The sequence below is a fragment of the Eurosta solidaginis genome, chromosome X (genome assembly GCF_040869045.1).
Source record: "Eurosta solidaginis isolate ZX-2024a chromosome X, ASM4086904v1, whole genome shotgun sequence".
Taxonomy (NCBI): Eukaryota; Metazoa; Arthropoda; class Insecta; order Diptera; family Tephritidae; genus Eurosta; species Eurosta solidaginis.
The window spans coordinates 76,819,648-76,841,810 of record NC_090324.1 but is presented as its reverse complement, the minus strand read 5'-3'; the positions used below and the strand labels follow the sequence as shown (position 1 = coordinate 76,841,810).

The window sequence follows — 22,163 nt, the reverse complement described above, 5'->3', positions numbered from 1 at the left end:
AGTGAAATCTCGTTCCATCACTAACATGAATCAGTTCCGGTTTACATGAATTAAAATGCGTACACACATTTTATCGCTTTCGCGTTAATTCGTAAAAAAAATTGCATACAAATATAAGAACACGAAAATAAAATAAAATAAATGGTGAAAAGTAAAGTGAATTAGTTATATGTTTAACACAAGGATGATTAAATAATAAAAAGAAGTTTAAGAAAAAAAAAATGAAAGTAGCAAAGAATGATGTGAACAAAAGTGCGGAAAAAGAATATTGAGGCAAAGAGGTTTTGTGTGTGGTGTTCAATTAAAGGGCAACAACAGTATGTTACTATAAAAGAACAAGAAATTAAAAACTATACGAAAGGAAAGAAAAAAATACACAAAAAAAGGCAATATAGGAAGTATAATGGAAATAGAAGATATTTGCATGAAAAAAAGGAAATTGCAGAAAGGAAGAAAAAAAAAAATGATAAAAAAAATCCCTCCTTTGTAAAGCGATAAAGTTACCAAAAAAAAGGGTTAATATAAAGTTACGAGTTCGGCAAAAAAAAAGATTAAATAAAAAAACTGAACAACAAATGAAAACCAAATTGTGTAAACCTAAAATTTTGCAACACAAAAAAATTATAGAAGTATGTATAACAATTATTGGGTAAGTGATAAAAATAAGGATTTAGGTATATACAAGAAAGAATGTAGGAAATTAAAAATAACAATTCCGATAAAAAAAATGCATGTGTGATGGGAATTATTAAAAAAATAATATGGTGTTTAATCTAAAAAAAAAACAGTTGTTAAAATTTAAAATCATATGAGCGTTTTCGGTCCCCGTGGTGCTTTATTTACTTTAAGTTGGTGGTGTGATGAAGACGTTGTTGCGGCGAATTCGTGGTAGTGGGGAGCACGCTGTCTACCTAGCGATCTTCTTTCGACTTCGCTCGCTCAGTCTTGCTGTCTGATGCACCAATCCACACCAGTGATCGGATAACTATAACTCACCGCGATGCCTTGTTTCATATGACGTCAGTGAGGTGCTGTTTCCCCATATTTGATTTGTGGAAGGCGTTTTGAGTTTTGTTTCCTTTGCATGTTTCACATGCTTTTACATGTGCATGCACATCTGCAACCATTCCGGGCCAATAATATCTTTCGCGGATACTTGATAGGGTCTTGTGGATTCCACCGTGTTCAGCCGAAGGCGATCCATGGGCTGTTTCTACCAAACTCCTTCGCAGCTCAGTTGGAACCCAGAGTTTCCAGGCATGTAGTTCGTCTCCCCTGTTAAACTGTGCTTGTGTGTACACGTAACCGTCTGACACGCAAAGATCCGTAGTCTGTCTTTATTTTCCGTTACTGTATTCTGAAGTTCCACATATTCAGTCGACTTAAAGGCTTCCGAGTTAATGTCGATGTCCAGTCTTCTGTCCTTGATGCCGATGTCGTCCATGTCCATTCGCGATAGGGCGTCAGGCACTACGTTTTGGGTCCCCTTACAGTGTTCAAACTTGAAATAATAAGCTTGTAGTTTAGGCTCCATCTATCCAGTCGACCTGGTAGGTCTTTTTGGTCCATGAGCCACCTCAAACTAGCGTGATCTGTTATCACCGTAAAAGGTACACCCTCCACGTATGGCTTGAACCTCTTCATGCTTATTACAGCAGCATAACATTCTAGTTAAGTAATACTGTAGTTGCGTTGTGCTTTATTAAGTTTGGCTGACACATACGCTATTGGTCGTTCGTTGTGTTCGTCGTCCAAAAGGACCAAATATGTGCCAAGTGTCGTGAAAAGGGCCATACGCATCGTCACACAGTGTTTCGTGTAGAACAAGCTAGCTGGACAAAATTATTTTATGAGATTTTCCGTTTCATATGCAGTCATTTATTACAACTACGTCATTTTTTTCAGCCATATGTTTTTTTTTCCAAAATTTTACTTCATATGCATACATTTGCTTATTTCATATACAGTTAACTCATGTGAATAAGTGACATAGATCCAAAAAAATTTAAAGGAGTCAAGAATATTACTTTATTGTACTTAAATTGAATGGACTACAAATCTCAATACTCTAAAAAATTCTAAAAATTTGGAAAAAAATTAAAATTTTTTATGAAAATTTGTCGAATTCTTAAACATTTTTTAAATATAATTTAGTTTTTGTTATAGATCGTGACAAATTTTCTTATGGAAAATAAGTTAAAATATGAAAATTCGTCGAATTTTTCAAACATTTTTTAAATATAATTTAGTTTTTGTTATAGATCGTGACAAATTTTCTTATGGGAAATTAGTTAAAATAAATTTGCGAAAGCGAAAATTGTAAGAATTGTCCAAAAAGGGGTGTCTACTTATTTATGTGAGTGACTGTACATATGTCCATACATGTTTTGTATTTATTTGAGCATTTATCCTGGCACTACAATTTTTACAAAATTATTTTATAGTACCAGTCAGGAATGTAAAAGTGAATTACAATAATAATAATAACAATGTAAATATTTAAATTAATTATGTGAAAATTACTTATTACAAAAACTTAAAAGTAAAGTATCATACAAAGTAGAAAAGACAATAGATTTAAATTAAATAAAACCTGATCCAACAAAAAGTTATAGGGTAGGTTATCTTTTGTTTGTTTAGAAAAAATAAATTTAATTGGACGACAATACATGGTAGAAGGTCGAGGATTCTGCCAAACAATGTTACCTTTTTCATCCTGTAATTGAAGAATGAAAGAAAATATAAACAAAAACTCATCAGTGTCAGAACTGCATGTAAACTTTTGCTTATATGTACTATGGCCAGAGCTTCCATCGCAACCCCACTTGCTGATTAAAGTATACGTCAAGTTTGTAAGTAATAAACTAACAAAAACTTCTTGATTTGCTAAAACTAAACGCTCAACAGTTTTATCTAATACGGACTGGACTTTAATTTCCGCACGTGTTTCACCCACATCAATTTCATTTGGATAGCATTCTGCCTTAGCTTTTCTTAGATTATAAAATGATGGATAAACTTTATGGCCTGGCTTGATGCTCCACTTCCGAGTCGTTTTGTACCTATGAGTCGTCGACTTGCTATCTGCGTAGTATGCTAAAGCTTCTACATTGCTCAAGCATATTGCATCTGGCTCACATGTCATCTTTTTCCGGATATTTGAGTGGTTTCCTGTGATTTTTTTATAATGTTAGCAACATTTCTGTTGCCGGACATACGCGTTGATACTTCTGCCGCATAAAGTAATTCACCAGGACTTCTAGATTGCAAGAGGTCATCCACTCGACGCCGTTTGGTTTTTTCACTGCAGCTAACAAAGTCCTTCTTTCGTCTTCCGTGGCCGAGGTTACCTGAAGAAGTGGTTGGCTGGTCTGATAGCAACTTTGAATCCACCGTTATTGTAAATGTGAAGTCTGGATCCGAAAGTCACTTCGAGGTTTTATTCAAAAATCGCTCCTTATGTCTTCCAGAAGTGTTCCACTTTTGATCCAGCTTCGACGAATATGCCGATATTTGTAAGCTTAAACTTTTATCGAATACTCGGCTGCTTCGCTTAAATCGTACTTAAGTACAACAAAACTCAACAATTATTTATATCTGGTTTCCTTCGAATGTTGAACCCAAATGTCAAAAAACTCCGTTTTTGGTACGGGTATAACTAAACTGCTTTGTGTTGTTGATTTTCCGACAGGGTGAATAGTTGATGATTGTTGTGCTGCCATCTTAAGTGTCGTTGATCGTTCTGATTTGTTATCAGTTGTGCAGTATTTATATTACATTCAGGTATTGGCGTAGATGCTAACAAATGGGGTTGTTTTGTGTAGCGTTCCAGTGTGGTTATACCTGTATAAGGATTGCTTTGTATGTACCTGTTTTTATGCCTTGGTGACTGGTGCGGTAGGTTGTGGCAGGTTGAAGTCAGTGATCTTCGCTTTTTTGCTTTTGGTGTGCTCTTGTTGACCTTGCGCGTTTATTTTTGTGTGTTTTATGGCTACGCTTTGTTCCCTGTACCTGGGAATTGGTTTTGCTGTTTGTAGATCAGCTTTAAAGGTTCAAATATCTCGTCGGAGCTGGTACGTACATACATCCTATTTTATATGTAGAGCTAACTAAATCTACAAAAAAAATATTAAAAATAGATGTGCAAAGAATTCGCAATGGTTTTTTCTTTCGACTATTAGAGAATACTTGCGGCTATAACATATGTAAAATTTAGCCCGGATGTCCGCGGATGTATGTAACTTTTTTGTCCCTAAATTTAAAAATATAGAGAAAAAATACCTTTTCTTCTTAATAACGGAATGTACAATATATTGAAAATACTCTAATTGTGAAAGAATTACTATTAAAAAATTTTACTTACCTTCGAGCTTAGAATCCATCAAAAAAATATATAAAAGTGTTCGCTTAAACGAAATATGAAGCTTAATATTCAACAAGAATTTTGCAAATTAATCAATGCATTTTACGGCCACTCCTGCCTTCTTACTTCAATTACTCAATATATATGAGCAGAAATCTCAAAAAAAAAGCAAAAATCCCGTTATTTTGTTTGTTTTCTTGCATTTCTCATTACACTTTTCTTGGAATAAGAACTTTGTTTTTGTCCAGCTAGCTTGTTCTACACGAAACACTGTGCGTCAGTGTACAAATAATGTGTTGAGATGTGTTAATTGTGTGAAGGCAAAACAAAGGTTTAATCTAAGTAGCTTGTGCATAAATCATGACTGCAGAGATACTTGTTGTCAATCGTTACAAAAAAAATTACAAATTGAATCTGAAAGGATTCAGTATTAGCAATTAACGTCTAATATAAAATGTTTGTATTTGCATATTGGCGGTATCAGGGCGCATTTCAATCTACTCGCAGCCATCTCAGTTGAAAAGCAATTTGATTTTATTTGCGTAACTGAATCCCATCTTACAAATAACATGCAAAACAATGAAACAGAACTTAGTGACTATAAATTAGTGAGATGTGATAGTATATCGAATCATACAGGAGGCGTACTTTCTTATGTAAGCACGCAGTGGCAATTTGAAATGATAGACGAAATTGCAATCGGAAAAAGTATATGGTGTCTAACTATAAGAGTAAGACATAAAAATACAAATTTGACTTTGGTTGGAGTTTGGTTGGACGAAAAAATACAAATTTGACTTTGGTTGGACTGTATAGATCGCCAGACAGGCAAAACTGTCCAGAAAGGGTATTTTGTGACTTTTTCAACGAAAAAATAGATCAATTGAGTGACGTTGCTAGTGAAACGCTAATAATGGGTGATTTTAATATAGATTGGCTAGTAAACAGCGCATACAAGCAGCAAATTTTTCAAGCAGTCTCAGACAATGCGTTTACGGAAGTTGTTTCAGAACCAACAAGAGTTACGAATACTAGCGCTACATTGATTGATTATGTAGTGACTAATATGCCTGATGTTGAAGCTAATGTGAACATGAACTATAAAATAAGTGATCACGAATCAATTGAGATAAATCTAAAAAACCGGCAAATTAACCGTGATAAAATAAAAATCACTGTTCAAAAATTCAAATTTGATAAGGATCTTTTGATAAGACAACTGCAAGATACAAATTTTGAAAATATTATGAGGAGCAATAGCGGTCTAAGCGACATGGCTAGTATTTTAAGTAATAAACTAAAAGAGCCCGTTGATAAAATGATCACTACTAAAATGGTGACAAAAAAGAAAAAGTTTGATGGGTGGGCATACTAAAATACAATTATACAAGTTAGCCAGGTGGAACAATTCGTTTGCGGATTGGCAAAATTATAAAGATTATAGAAACTACTATACTAAGGAGCTCCAAAGTCCGCGAAAGAAATATATATCTAATAAAATTGATACTTCAAAAGACCAAAAAGCAATGTGGAGAACAATAAAGCAACTCGTATTAAACGAAGAAAGAACTGAAATAGGCAAAATAATTGTGAAAGGCCATGAACTAAAAAATAAAAGTGGAAATAGCTAATGAGCTTAATACATTTTTTATTGAAAGTGTTGAAGATCTCAACAGAGATATTCCCCAAGTGTCATATACTAACTATGTTAAGCCATGTGGAACGCAATTTAAATTTAAAACATTGGACTTAAACGATCTCTTTAGCGTTATTAAAGTCATGAACAACAAAAAATATTACAACCGCGTCTCGACAAAAATTATACTGTGCGCCTTCGAAATAATAGGACCAACCCTCCTGAAAATTATTAATAATTCTCTAAAGAGTTGTGAATTTCCCAGCGACTGAAAAATGTCCATGGTGGTACCAGTGGAAAAAGTAAAAAACGCGGTGAATCCAGATGAGTTTCGACCAATTAATATGTTAATGACCGAGAGTAAAATACTTGAGAAAGTGGTACACAAGCAATTGGAAGCCTATATGGAGAAGAATCAACTGATATCCGAAAACCAATCAGGATTCCGGCTGCGACATAGCTGTGAGACAGCGTTAAATTTAGTAATTTCTCACTGGAAATCAGAAATGAATGAGGGAAAATGCATAGCTGCTGTATTTCTGGACTTCAAGCGAGCATTCGAAACAATTGACAGGTGTATTTTGGTAGAGAAAATGAGAAGGTATGGAATTTATGGAGTCGAAAATCAGTGGTTCGAAAGCTACTTGAGTAACAGATGGCAACGCACGAAAGTCGCAGAAGGCATCTCAGAGCCTGCACAAATAACACTAGGCGTGCCACAAGGTGCAGTCCTTGGTACTCTTCTGTTCCTGATATATATTAATGATATGGAAAATATACTACAAGGAGTTGAAATCTGTCAATTTGCAGATGATACACTACTATATACTACCGGAAATTCATGTCAAGAGTGTATTGCTAGGTTGAACTATAACTTAAAATTTATCTATAACTATATTAGTATGAACAAGCTAAAACTCAATGTTAAAAAAACGAAAGCAATTGTAATCAACGTCGAATCGGAAGATAATATTATAGTTAATGATGAAATAATAGATAAAGTTGACGAAATTAAATATCTAGGCATTATCATCGACAACAAAATAAATTTCGATAAGCATATAGATTATGTCTGCAGTAAAATCTCGAAAAAAATTGGATTTTTCCGAAGAATTCGCAAAAATATACCTATCAACAGCGCAGTAAAGATATTTAATGTAATGATCAGGTCACAATACTGTTCAACCATTTTACTCCTGGGATCCACACAGATGAAAAACAGGCTGCAAAAACTACAAAACAAAGGGATGCGATGCATACTATTATGTAATAGGCTGACACCAATCACATATATTTATTTATTTATTTATTTGAATTAGTCTACGAAAAACATTCTTACAGACTATGAGTAAACAAAATTTAGCAAATGAGTAGATTATATTAAATTTAAAGTATAAAGAAAATATGATTTCGAGACCGAAAAATCAATATCGATAGAATTAGAGATTATATTGAATTCATTAACAGCCCTTGACAAAGGGGCGTTCCGAAGATAGTTTGTCTTAAAGTTTTCGCAATAAAAAATATTTGAAAATCGCAATGTCCTTTGCGGGACATTAAGATAAATGCGCTCCAGAAGGTAAGTACAGTCAACAGTTCCTTGTATAATGGCAAAAACAAAAGTGAACGAGAGGACAGACCTTCTTTTTTCTAAGATTTATTAACAATGATCGAGACCTGTAGGAGGGAACTGGTTCCGTGAAGCGAAGGCAAAGCAAAGCGTATGTTATAAACTCTGAAATGATTAAATATCAATCAAAGATAATTGTTCTTCTTTTTGTGTTTAAAATGAAATATCAGCTACTACCAAAGTACTTACCAAGCCAAATAGCATATGTAGGCGATGTGCAACCCTACGGTTTAAGGAACAAGAATGATTTTAGAATTAAATTTTGTAAATCCAATAAGGCACAAAATGTTTTAATGTATAAAGGCCTAAAACTTTTTAATGAATTGTCAAGCAATATAAAAAACGAAAGAAATATTAATGTATTTAAAAGACTGATAATATATCATATTAGAGAACATTATAGCTCACAATGAGCCAATTAGCTTTTGCTAAGATTACCGATTTTCTATTACTAAATTGTACCTGAAAGTTTTAAATAGCTACGGCTAAATAAAGAAGCTAATAATAATAATAATAATTGGAATAGTACTCCACCCACCCCGTCTGTCGACGCGTCACATTGTATGTAAAAATGTCTGTTGTAGTCCGGGTGTGTTATTAAGGCTGCAGATATCAGGCTCTGTTTCAAACTAGTAAACGCCGTCTCTGCATCCTCTGTCATTGTGAATTTCTTAATATTTTCTTCAGTCAGTCTGTCGTGTAGTGGTGCAGCAATAGTGGCGTAGTCCTGTATGAATCGTCGATTCCATCCTGTCATCCCTAGGAATCTTCTAAGCTGCTTCGGAGTTCGTGGTTTCGGAAAGTCGCGCCTTGCTGCAATTTTTGCTATCCCCGACCACGTATCCGAGATTGCGAACCTCCTTGAAGCAAAATTTGCTTTTTTCTACGTTTGCTCTTTTCAACAATTTCGCATTACGAAGACATTTAGCTACAACAGATAACAAATATAAATGAGCCGAAACACTTTCTGAATAAACAAGCAAATCATCTAAATGCACAAACATGGATTCAGGGACGCAGGTATCACCTTGTCCATTAGTCGGCACATGCGCTGTGCAGCGTTGCACAGCCCGAAAGGCATTACCGTAAAATGGTACAAGGGTCTCCCGGGTACAGTGAAGGCCGAATTTTCTCTTGATTTTCTCTCTAATGGTATCTGCCAAAACGCGTATTTTTAGTCGTTGGCAGATATATAGCGGGTATTTTGTAATCGACTTAAAATACTATCTATGTGTGGGAGTGGGTAGGCGTCTTTTATGGTGCGTTCAATAACTTTTCGGGCATCGAGGCACAGTCTGTTCTTGGTTCCTTGGTGAGTTCCAGCAACTGTTGCTTTCTTCTATTGCTCCCATCGGTAGCATGCGATCGAGCTCGTTGTATATTAATTTCTGTATCGGCGGCCATCGTGGTGTGATGGTAGCGTGCTCCGCCTACCACGCCGTATGCCCTGGGTTCACACCCCGGGCAAAGAAACACCAAATTTTAGAAATAAGGTTTTTCAATTAGAAGAAAATTTTTCTAAGCGGGGTCGCCCCTCGGCAGTGTTTGGCAAGCGCTCCGGGTGTATTTCTGCCATGAAAAGATCTCAGTGAAAACTCATCTGCCTTGCAGATGCCGTTCGGAGTCGGCATAAAACATGTAGGTCCCGTCCGGCCGATTTGTAGGGAAAATCAATAGGAGCACGACGCAAATTGGAAGAGAAGCTCGGCCTTAGATCTCTTCGGAGGTTATCGCGCCTTACATTTATTTTTTATTTATTGCGGGTGAAATAGGATAATGCTTTTGCTTCACGGGCAGGTCTTCATCAGTGACTTCAATAGTGTGTTCCTCCATGTCGGTTTTCCCAGTCCCAGAATAGCGAACGACGGAAACTGTGCCTTGATGCCCTCTAACGCTTTGTTTTTCTCTGGACTTAGCGTATTTTGCACTGCATCACAACACATGTCCCCCTCGACAGGTGCAAGTTCTGATACGACAGCACCTTTAGACGTATCACGTCCCCTACTAACGACATTTAGCCCAAAATCCTGCAAAAAATCAACCCCTAAGTAGACTTCCTGCTGTAGGCCAGGGACAATCAAGAATTCCAGATCCCGGGTCACCCCATCCCACCGAGCTGGTAATGTTATAACACCTTCGACGGACGTTTCGCCGTCATTAGCCGTTCTAATATTTTGTTCCTTAACCGGTATGATTAAGTGCTTTTTATTTTCTAAAATTTTACCAGTATTTTCCCTAAACATGCGTAAATGCGATTTGAAGGCAGCTCCATGTGCATGCGGTTGGGTTCCCGAACGCCTCAAAGAGTTCATGCACGATCAACATAATCAGAGAAGACTAACAATGGGTGCATTTATGATGGAAACTGAAGAGCAAGGAGCAACGTCTATGTCATCAATGCCAACATACCAAGATCCGGATGATTCAACATACGCACCGCCACCGGTTCAAGAAGATATGGATAGAAGCACAAGTTCACAATACACAGAGAGATACGATTGTTTTAGCTTTGCCTTGGTATGTGACAGATTTGGTGTGCCTAACAGAGTAGCATCAGCATTGGGAACCGCTCTTTTTAAATTAAAGATAAGCATGGGAAACCTCTCATCATGGATAAATCGAAAGTTCGCAGAGAAAAAGAGAAATGCAGACAAGAAGTGCTTCGCAAACGGTTAGATGATACCAATTTGTTAGCGTTTTCATTCGATGGCAGAAAAGATGATACTTTAACGATAGATAAAATTGATGAGAAGTATCATACTAGGATGGTAAAAGAACCTCATGTTGTTATTTTGAGAGAACCCAATTCTGAATTGATTGGTTACGTAAGACTGGAACATGAAACCGCTGAGTACAAAACAACCAAACTAAATGATTTTTTCACTGGATGCATTAATTGGAATATGCACTGACGGTGAGCCAACAAACACTGGCCCACACGGTGGAATTATACGACTATTCGAATTGCTGTTAAAAAGACCATTGCATTGGTTCGTTTGCCTTCTACACTTCAAAGAACTTCCGTTTCGGCATTTGTTTGAAGCTTTGGATAAATAAACCAGCACTGGACCAAGATCGGCAACCGGAAAACTGAGCCGTCAAATCGAAACTTGTGAAACTCTTACGGTAAGTTATTGCTATCACTCATTTATTATAATTTTCAACCATTTTTAATTATTTTATTATTATATATTTTCAGGTGGTGGACGGCTTCCAGAAAATTGAGTTGCAAAATATGCCCCCTGCTCCAGAAAAAAATTGAACCTAGCTGGACCCCCACTTTTGATGTTTAAAAAAAACATTAAAAGTTGTCAAAAAAACTAATCGTTTTTGGAACTATTGAGCACATAAATAGCACAAAATTCGGAACGTAACCCGTTTCGATTTTGCCGTCTGGTTTTCTGGACTTTTGGTTTTCTGGACAGACCGTAGCTTATCTTGGAGGACATAAACAGCACATAATTCCCACATTTAAATTTTTTTGTTTGACCTAGTGCTTATGAGGGGGGGGGGGGGTCTAGCTTGACGTCCAGCTGGACCCCCACTTTTGAACCTTTTAAAAAAATCATTAACAGTTGTCAAAAACCGAATTTTTTTTGGCACTATTGAGCACATAAATAGCACAAAATTCTGCACGTATCCCGTGTCGATTTTGTCGTCTGGGGTTGTTTGCCCCGTCCCCCCTTGTCACCCCCTCGTTTTTCTGGGCAGACCGTAACTTATGTTGGAGCACATAAAGAGCACATAGCACATAATTCCCACATTTAAATTTTTTTGTTTGGCCTAGTGATTATGAGGGGGGGCGGGATCTAGCTGGACCCCCCACTTTTGATGTTTTAAAAAAACATTAAAAGTTGTCAAAAAAACGAATCGTTTTTGGCACTAGTGAGCACATAAATAGCAAAAAGTTCTGCACGTATCCCGTTTCGATTTTGTCGTCTGGGGTTATATGCACCCGCTCCCCCTTGTCACACCCTTTGTTTTTCTGGGCAGACCGTAGCTTATGTTGGAGCACATAATTCCCACATTTAAATTTTTTTGTTTGGTCTAGTGGTTATGAGGGGGGGGTGTCTAGCTGGACCCCCACTTTTGATGTTTAAAAAAAACATTAAAAGTTGTAAAAAAAACGAATGGTTTTTGGAACTATTGAGCATATAAATAGCACAAAATTCTGCACGTATCCCGTTTCGATTTTGTCGTCCGGGCTTATATGCCCCCGCTCCCCCTTGTCTTCCCTTCGTTTTTCTAGGTAGACCGTAGCTTATTTTGGAGCACATAAATAGTGTTACATACATATATCTTGAATGCATTCTAAACGTTTCTCACGCTGCAGTGCATTTGACACTCTGCTTATGTCGTAAGTATGAATGTGCAATGTCAACATAATTACGTTCCCACAGGCAGGCAAGCAAGCGAAGCGCGTGCGATATATGAGCCACGCTTATGCACCAGCGACCGTACGAACGGTTGCTATGTACAAACGTTTACATCGCTCATGCAATATGTATGTACGTATGATTAGTATATACGAACTTTAATACATAAGAATTTGTTTAGAATATCTTAGTATAAATAAGCCGACATTTACTGAATAAATTCAATTCAATCTTGGTGCCGCTTAAACGGCACTTCCCAAATTTAATTTCTTTTAATGTCATCCTACATGGCGGATCCTGCCAGCTCTGCTTAAAAATAAACAGACTGCTGTTTAAAAAGCGTTCTGCTAAACATATTTAGCAGGACTGGTTTAGGAGTCATTTTTATACCAAGCAGGATACGCCTTACCTACAGGGCGATCCTGCCACACTGCTGAATTAAACCGGCAGTCTCCTTCGTCTGCTGCTTGAAGTATAAGCAGACATCAGATACAAAATATTTTTGGAAAAAGTTTACTTTCTGCAAAGGAGTTGAAGGCATCAACTTTGCAATGGCGAATGGTATAGTCAATGCAAAGGGGCGGTCCACAGCGACAGTGACAACAAGGGTGCAATTCAAAAACAAAGGAAAGAAGGAAAAATATTTTTGGCCTTTAATACGGATGGCATTCTCGTTAACTGCAAGACCACTACCGCCACCAAAAACGACCACCACTGACGCATAGCGAAGTGGAATAAAACGTGGAGTAAGGTCATACAGAAGTCGTACGAAACGGACGTGTTCGCTCCGTGGTTGTGTGTCTTTTTCTTGCTATTCTTACAAGTTTAATAGTTTGTGACTGTTACTATATTAAAACAGTGACTCTTCTTGGACTTTATAACCACAGTTTTTAAATGTCCAAATGAATATAATATAATAGTTACTTTGCCTAATTATTAATACAATTTATTCGTAATGCCATGTGAGTGTGGGCGTAGGGTTGAGAGAGGCCAACCGAATGTGTTGTGTGCTAAGTGCAATGACCTCTATCACCTGAAGTGTGTCAACTTGTCAGTGGACGATCTTGATTTTCTCTCCGCATCAAATAAATCGTTCTTTTGTAAAGTATGTTCGCTTGTGCGTCGCACGTCTATTCGAACTCCGCCACCAATGGCTCTCCCCGCTACCGTTGCCGATAATATGGAGTGCAATGATAATCTAAGCGACATGATTAAAGGCATTGCCGATCTACGCAGTGAAAACAGCCGTATACTCTCAGCAGTTGATGCTCTCAAATACGAGAACTCAACTATTGATGATAAGAACGATGCAATTTCTATGCTGAGTGCTGAACTGAAAGATCTGCACAGTGTTGTTGCTGCCTTTACTAATGAACTCAAATCAACCCTCGCAAATGCTGTATAATAGTAACTTTGCCAAATTATTAATACAATTTATTCGTAATGCCGTGTGAGTGAGGGCGTAGGGTTGAGAGAGGCCAACCGAATGTGTTGTGTGCTAAGTGCAATGACCTCTATCATCTGAAGTGTGTCAACTTGTCAGTGGACGATCTTGATTTTCTCTCCGCATCAAATAAATCGTTCTTTTGTAAAGTATGTTCGGTTGTGCGTCGCACGTCTATTCGAACTCCGCCACCAATGGCTCTCCCCGCTACCGTTACCGATAATATGGAGTGCAATGATAATCTAAGCGACATTATTAAAGACATTGCCGATCTACTCTCAGCAGTTGATGCTCTCAAATACGAGAACTCTCAAATTTCACAAAAGTGTGATTCTTTATCATCGGAAATTCGTTCACTACACTCAACTATTGATGATAAGAACGATGCAATTTCCATGCTGAGTGCTGAACTGAAAGATCTGCACAGTGTTGTTGCTGCCTTTACTAATGAACTCAAATCAACTCTCGCAAATGCTGTGGACAGTAATAAACAAAAAAAGTCTGCAAAAACAAAGCATCTAGTAACTAAAGACAATGACAATGTCAATGGCAAGTTTTTGGCTGCCAAAGCAAATACTGAGCAATCTAGCGGAACTCTCAAAGCTAACTCGCAAATTGATCCGGCTGCATAATAAAACAGTCAGCCCCTCTTAATGAAGAAATGTCATCAAGCAAACCTAGTTCCATAGATGACACGGCTCTAATAACGCCAACAGATGATATTGGGAATAAAAGCCCGACTGTATCATCTAGTCAGTGTGCTACTGTGGATTTGTCTACATTTAGTTCATGTAATGATGCATCGAAATCACTTTTTTCAACAAAAACGAATTCCATTAACGTTCCGAACGCGGACTCGAGCCTGCTGCCGACGTCTGGGAATGCTGCTGCTGAATCAACTAGTATAGCTAGCAAAAATTCTGCTACACCTGTTACCAACATACCTATGTATTCCGATATTGCACGTTCTGGCCATCAGGTATCAGTCGCTACAAAATCTAGTGACAATAATAAAAATATTCGTAGTAAATCGCCTACTATTATAGTAGGAAGTAACTCAAATATGTCTGGCCATCAGATATCAGTCGCTACAAAATCTAGTGATAATAATAAAAATATTTTTAGCAAATCGCCCACTATTGTGGTAGGTAGTAACTCTAATGCTAACCTTAATTTAGCTGTTCGTCTGAAATGGTTGCATTTGTCGTTGTTTAAACCAACCGTAAACGCAAGTGATATTGTTGACTACGTCTCGAAAAATGCAAACATTTCACCCTCATTAATTCACTGTTTCAAATTTGTTAAGAAAGACGCTGATCACAAATTGTTATCTAGATGTAATTTCAAATTTGGAGTTTCGGCTTATATATATAATAAGCTGCTGAACTCCTTGTTATGGCCATCAGATGTCAAAATTAAACCTTTTCGTTTTTTCAAAAAGCAAAGGGCTCAACTGCCAAGCCTTAACTAAGTGTGACAATCGCATAGTTAATAAAAGTATAACCATTTATTATCAATATATATCGGGATTGAGAACGAAGTCTAATGAAGTATTTTTAGCCACTTCACGGTGTGATTATGATGTCTGCGTTATTGTCGAGACTTGGCTGATGACTTTTCAGACTCAGAATTTTTTGATCAAAGGTTTTTCCACACCTATCGTAAGGATAGAGATCCCATCAAAACGGGACGTCTTAGAGGTGGTGGAGTATTAATTGCTTTAAGGCGTCCCCTTCTCTCTTCCCTTGTTCCGCTCTCTAATAGTGACTCTCTTTTGGATCAGCTCTGTGTTTGTATTACGGGGTCGTCTGGCAAGCTATTTATTTGTGTCTCTTACATTCCGCCTTGCAGCGCAGATTCGCTGTACTGTGCTCATGCCAATAACATTTTTTACCTTTACGAAAACAATGTTGATAGTAATTTCTGCGTTTTGGGTGATTTCAATCTAAGTAAGGTTGTATGGTCAAAAATTATTAATGATAACGTCCTAATGCCTACCAATATCAATCATCCTCATGAGATCAATTTCTTGGACACCCTTTTTGGGGCTAACTTATCTCAGATTAACCACTTCGTTAACCAGTTAAATAATATCCTGGACCTTATTTTTTTTGATGAGAATTTAATTACTCACTTGACCGAATGTACGTTTCCTATTTATAAGTCTGATATGCATCATGTACCATTATCGTTATCTATAGAATTCTTCGACCTGGTGCCGAATAACAACATTAATAATACTGTCCGCTCCTATAATTTCAAGGATGCAAATTATGATACTCTTAACTCACTCATATCTGAAACTGATTGGAACTCTATTTTCTTTGCTAAAAACCCTGCTGAATGCTTCGATACCTTCTTGCTTGTGTTGTTAGACATCTTCAGTACGAATCTCGCTTTACTTCCGGTTAAAGTTCGCAAGCTACCCTGGTACACTACTAGGTTAAAAAAACTGAAAAATCAAAGAAATAAGTACCATAAATTATAAAAAGCGACTCTCGACATTTCTATTAAAGATCAGTATACCTATTATATGACTCAGTTCAATGTTCTGGATAAGTTCTTATACAGTAAATACATTTCCCGATTTGAGGATGAGTAAAAAGCAAATCCTAAATCTTTTTGGAACTATGTTCGGTGTAAAAAAGGTTGTACCAATATCCCAACCTGTGTGAAATTTAACGATACCAGTTCAGAGAGCCTGGCTGTTACAGTAAACCTTTTTGCTGATTTTTTCAAATCTACATTTGTTGCTGATGCGGATGATACTAACAACAGGTATTCCTTTGAACCTTTGGGTCCTTTAAACTTTGGGTCCCTGTCTGTATCTGAAATAGACATTATTAAGGGTATCTCCTCCTTACAGTCCTCACTGAAAAATGATATAGATGGTTTGTCCTGTTCTTTATTTAAAAAGTGTAGTAGTTCCCTTTGTGTTCCATTGCGCCATATTTTTAATACTTCTCTTTCGACTGGAGTTTTTATTGATCGCTGGAAGCTGGCGTCCATCACCCCAATCTTGAAGTCAGGCAAAAAAAATGATAAAGAATTATAGCCAGTATCTAAATTGTCGACCTGTTCCAAACTTTTTGAAAAGGTAGTTAAGGACAAGTTATCATTCGCTATCAATAAAATAATCGATCCATGTCAGCATGGTTTTATTGCAGGGCGTTCTACTGTCACAAATCTAGTGGTTTTTTCCCAGTTTTGTGTCTCAGCGTTCAAGGATGGATGTCAAGTTGACACCATATATACAGATTTTTCCAAGGCCTTTGACACAGTTTCGCATAAACTACTTTTGTGGAAACTTGAAAACATGGGCTTTCATTCAAGTTTTCTGTTCTGTTACGTAGAAAATAGGATATATTTTGTTGAAATCGAGAAAACTAAGTCCTACAAATTCTTAGCAACTTCCGGTGTACCACCGGCTCTTGCCTAAAATATTCTAATTATTTACTTTATGCAGACGATTTAAAACTCTTCCGTAAGATCCCCAGTATTTCTGATGCTTTGCGTCTGCAGGAAGATCTGAATGCTATCAACGATCGGGCTTCACAAAATAACCTGCGACTCAACATTAAGTAAATGCTGTCACATAACGTTTACTAAATCAATGAATATCCTTTCGTCCGTGTATTCGATCTCAAACGTAACGCTTACCTCAGTTGATGACTTTCGTGATTTTGGCGCAATTTTTGATTTGTCTTTTACCTTTGCTAAACATGTTAACTTTCTTATACAAAAAGCTTATGCCAACTTAGCTTTCTTTCGACGATATGCGAAGGATTTCAAAGACCCGCATACCAGAAAGATTTTGTATAATTCCTTGGTACGTTCGAAGTTAGAATATGCCTCAGTCATTTGGAATCCGATATACTCTTCACACTCTTTAAGAATTGAACGAGTTCAGCAGAAATTCATGCGGTTTGCTCTTCAACCTCTACACTTTGATAATCCCATGCCACCCTAAAATGCGAGATGCATGCTTATAAATGTCTTGCCACTTGAAGTCAGGCGTTCAATGTCCCTAACAGAGCCCTCCGCTTTCACAATACATTCCGTATTGAAGTTGTTTCGTCCAGGGGCATTTTCTCACTGTGCGTCATAAATGTCGCGCAGGGGAGAATGCGCCTGCCCGAATAAATTTACCGTTTTAAAATATACATTGGAGTGGAACATGTCATGGCTTGCCATGATCGAAACAATTGCGCATTAGAATTGAATAACGATTCAAGTTGAGCGAATCAATCAGTTTAGTTTAGTTAGGAATTGACAGAACAAAATATTAATATCGTGCGCGAATACATTATTACATAAGTATGTATGTAACAGAAATAACAATGTGTGCTGAGTGCAAGATTTTGTGTATAATAAAAAGGGTTTTTTGGCCTTTGGCCTTTTCTCCTTTAGCTATGTGCGTTTTATTTTATATAAGATGAGTGTGGTTGCACACACCCACACATGTGGTAGTAAGTATGAAACATTATGGTCCATGTCGAGCCGAATGGCGATCGGCTGAAAAAAAAAAAGAAAATAAGTGGTTGAAAGTGAGGAATATTTTTTTATACAGTCCACGGTTGGTTGGTGCATGAAACGAAAAATATAGAATTCATAGACATAGATATGTGGTGCGAAAAGTAAAATAAGAATGCATGGATATTGAGGGACGTTTTGGGGATTGTGGTTTGTGCGCGAGTAGATAATATATTAAGCTATACAAATATAGTGAGCATATACATATATTGTGAGGTAGAAAATAATACATAGTGTGTGCGTCGGTTTAAGATATATGTAAAGCTATAACGGGGCATATGTAAAAGCGTGTTGAGATTCGTTCGAGTGCGCAAGAAATATATACATATATTATGAGGTAGAAAATAATACATAGTGTGCGCGTCGGTTTAAGATATATGTAAAGCTATAACGGGGCATATGTAAAAGCATGTTGAGATTCGTTCGAGTGCGCAAGAAATATATACATATATTGTGAGGTAGAAAATAATATATAGTGTGCGCGTCGATTTAAGATATATGTAAAGTTATAACGGGGCGTATGTAGGGGCATGTTGCAATTTGTTTCAAGTGCGTAAAATATTGCTGAATGTAAGTTTGGTGTGCTAGAGATGAGTGTACATATATGTGCGTAGTTATATATATATATATATATATATAGATATGTAATGTGTGCTTGGTGGGAAAAATGGTGCATGATAAAAAAAATATATTTTTGCAAATAGCAAATATGAATGAGTAAGATTGTATGCGATATACTAAATTAAATTGTGTGCTTAGATATTGCTTACTTCGATGTTTGTGTTTGAATGCTTGTGTGCTTGGATGTTCGTAAGAGCAAATATTTGTATGCAGGGTCGGACTTGAGGTATTTGCCGCTCTAGGCTGTTTGTTTTTCTGCCCCCCCCCCCCCCCCCCCCCCCCCCATTTTCAAAGATTCTCTTGGATATGTAAGAAAAGAAATCGTAACAAATAATATCTACATACTTTTAGCTGATACTTTTTATGCTCAGTTGAGCAGAGCGGTTGGTTGTACAGGTATAAAGGAATCGAGATAGATATAGACTTCCATATATCGGAATCATCAGCATCGAAAAAAATTTGATTGAGCCATGTCCGTCCGTCCGTCCGTCTGCCCTTTAACACGATAACTTGAGTAAATTTTGAGGTATCTTGATGAAATTTGGTATGTATGTTCATGGGCACTCATCTCAGATCACTATTTAAAATGAACGATATCGGACTATAACCACGCCCACTTTTTCGATATCGAAAATTTCGAAAAAACCGAAAAAGTGCGATAATTCATTACCAAAGACGGATAAAGCGATGAACGTGACAATGGGCGTGGCACCGCCCACTTTTAAAAGAAGGTAATTTAAAAGTTTTGCAAGCTGTAATTTGGCAGTCGTTGAAGATATCAAGATGAAATTTTGGAGGAACGTTACTCCTATTACTATATGTATGCTTAATAAAAATTAGCAAAATCGGAGAACGACCACGCCCACTTTAAAAAAAAAAATAATTTTTTTAAAGTCAAATTTCAACAAACAATTTAATATCTTTACAGTATATAATTCAATTATGTCAACGTTCAACTCCAGTAATGATATGGTGCAACAAAATACAAAAATAAAAGAAAATTTCAAAATGGGCGTGTCTCCGCCCTTTTTCATTTAATTTGGCTAGGATACTTTTAATGCCATAAGTCGAACAAAAATTTACCAATCCTTGTGAAATTTGGTAGGGGCTTATATTCTAGGACGATAACTGTTTTCTGTGAAAAAGGACGAAATCGGTTGAAGCCGCGCCCAGTTTTTATGAACAGTCGACGTATGTCCTTCCGCTCGGCCCTTAACACGATAACTTGAGAAAAAATCGATATATCTTTACTAAACTTAGTTCACGTACTTATCTGAACTCACTTTGTATTGGTATAAAAAATGGCCGAAACCCGACTATGACCACGCCCACTTTTTCGATACCGAAAATTACGAAAAATTAAAAAAATGCCATAATTCTATACCAAATACGAAAAAAGGGATGAAACATGGTAATTGGATTGGTTTATTGTAAAATGTAAAATGTGTGTGACACCTACCATATTATGTAGAAGAAAATGAAAAAGTTCTGCAAGGGAAATCAAACGCCCTTGGAATCTTGGCAGGAATACTGTACGTGGTATTACATTTATAAATAAATTAGCGGTACCCGACAGATGATGTTCTGTGTCAAACTGGTCCATATTTTGGTCAATATCTCGAAAACGCCTTCACGTATACAACTACCACCACTCCCTTTTAAAACCCTCATTAATACCTTTATTTGATACTCATATCGTACAAACAAATTCTAGATTCACCCCTGGTCCACCTTTATGGCGATATCTCGAAAAGGCGTCCACCCATAGAACTAAGGTCCATGCCCTTTTAAAATACTCATGTACACCTTTCATTTGATAACCATATCGTACAAAAACATCTAGTCACCCGTGGTCCACCAAAAAAAAGAAAATAAGTGGTTGAAAGTGAGGGATATTTTTTTATACAGTCCACGGTTGGTTGGTGCATGAAACGAAAAATATAGAATTCATAGACATAGATATGTGGTGCAAAAAGTAAAACAAGAATGCATGGATATTGAGGGGCGTTTTGGGGATTGTGGTTTGTGCGCGAGTAGATAATATATTAAGCTATACATATATAGTGAGCATATACATATATTGTGAGGTAGAAAATAATACATAGTGAGCGCGTCGGTTTAAGATATATGTAAAGCTATAACGGGGCATATGTAAAAGCAAGTTGAGATTCGTTCGAGTGCGCAAGAAATATATACATATATTGTGAGGTAGAAAATAGTACATAGTGTGCGCGTCGGTTTAAGATATATGTAAAGCTATAACGGGGCATATGTAAAAGCATGTTGAGATTCGTTCGAGTGCGCAAGAAATATATACATATATTGTGAGGTAGAAAATAATATATAGTGTACGCGTCGGTTTAAGATATATGTAAAGCTATAAAGGGGCATATGTAAAAACATGTTGAGATTCGTTCGAGTGCGCAAGAAATATATACATATATTGTGAGGTAGAAAATAATATATAGTGTGCGCGTCGGTTTAAGATATATGTAAAGTTATAACGGGGCGTATGTAGGGGCATGTTGCAATTTGTTTCAAGTGCGTAAAATATTGCTGAATGTAAGTTTGGTGTGCTAGACATGAGTGTAAATATATGTGCGTAGTTATATATGTATATATATGTATATATATATACATTCAGCAATATTGCAACATGCCCCTACATACGCCCCGTTATAACTTTACATATGTATATCTTAAACCGACGCGCACACTATATATTATTTTCTACCTCACAATATATGTATATATTTCTCACAATATAGGTATATATATATAGATATGTAATGTGTGCTTGGTGGGAAAAATGGTGCATGATACAAAAAATATATTTTTGCAAATAGCAAATATGAATGAGTAAGATTGTATGCGATATACTAAATTAAATTGTGTGCTTAGATGTTGCTTACTTCGATGTTTGTGTTTGAATGCTTGTGTGCTTGGATGTTCGTAAGAGCAAATATTTGTATGCAGGGTCGGACTTGAGGTATTTGCCGCTCTAGGCTGTTTGTTTTTCTTCCCCCCCCCCCCCCCCCCCCCATTTTCAAAAATTCTCTTAGATATGTAAGAAAAGAAATCGTAACAAATAATATCTACATACTTTTAGCTGATACTTTTTATACTCAGTTGAGCAGAGCGGTTGGTTGTACAGGTATAAAGGAATCGAGATAGATATAGACTTCCACATATCGGAATCATCAGCATCGAAAAAAATTTGATTGAGCCATGTCCGTCCGTCCGTCCGTCTGCCCGTTAACACGATAACTTGAGTAAATTTTGAGGTATCTTGATGAAATTTGGTATGTAGGTTCATGGGCACTCATCTCAGATCACTATTTAAAATGAACGATATCGGACTATAACCACGCCCACTTTTTCGATATCGAAAATTTCGAAAAAACCGAAAAAGTGCGATAATTCATTACCAAAGACGGATAAAGCGATGAACGTGACAATGGGCGTGGCACCGCCCACTTTTAAAAGAAGGTAATTTAAAAGTTTTGCAAGCTGTAATTTGGCAGTCGTTGAAGATATCAAGATGAAATTTTGGAGGAACG

General features: G+C 36.8%; 1 protein-coding gene across 7 annotated transcripts in view; it reads right to left on the bottom strand.

Moving 5' to 3' along the window:
- LOC137234260 (probable serine/threonine-protein kinase DDB_G0272254) overlaps positions 1-22,163 on the bottom strand; it is a 390,295-nt gene that overhangs the window by 105,237 nt on the left and 262,895 nt on the right. Inside the window, exon 2 of one of the 7 annotated variants that reach the window (XR_010947753.1) lies at positions 7,819-7,852. The exons of the other annotated variants lie outside the window; for them this stretch is intronic. The gene's annotated coding sequence lies outside the window, so the exon portion shown is untranslated. The remainder of the gene's footprint in view (positions 1-7,818; positions 7,853-22,163) is intronic. 7 annotated transcript variants of the gene reach the window in all.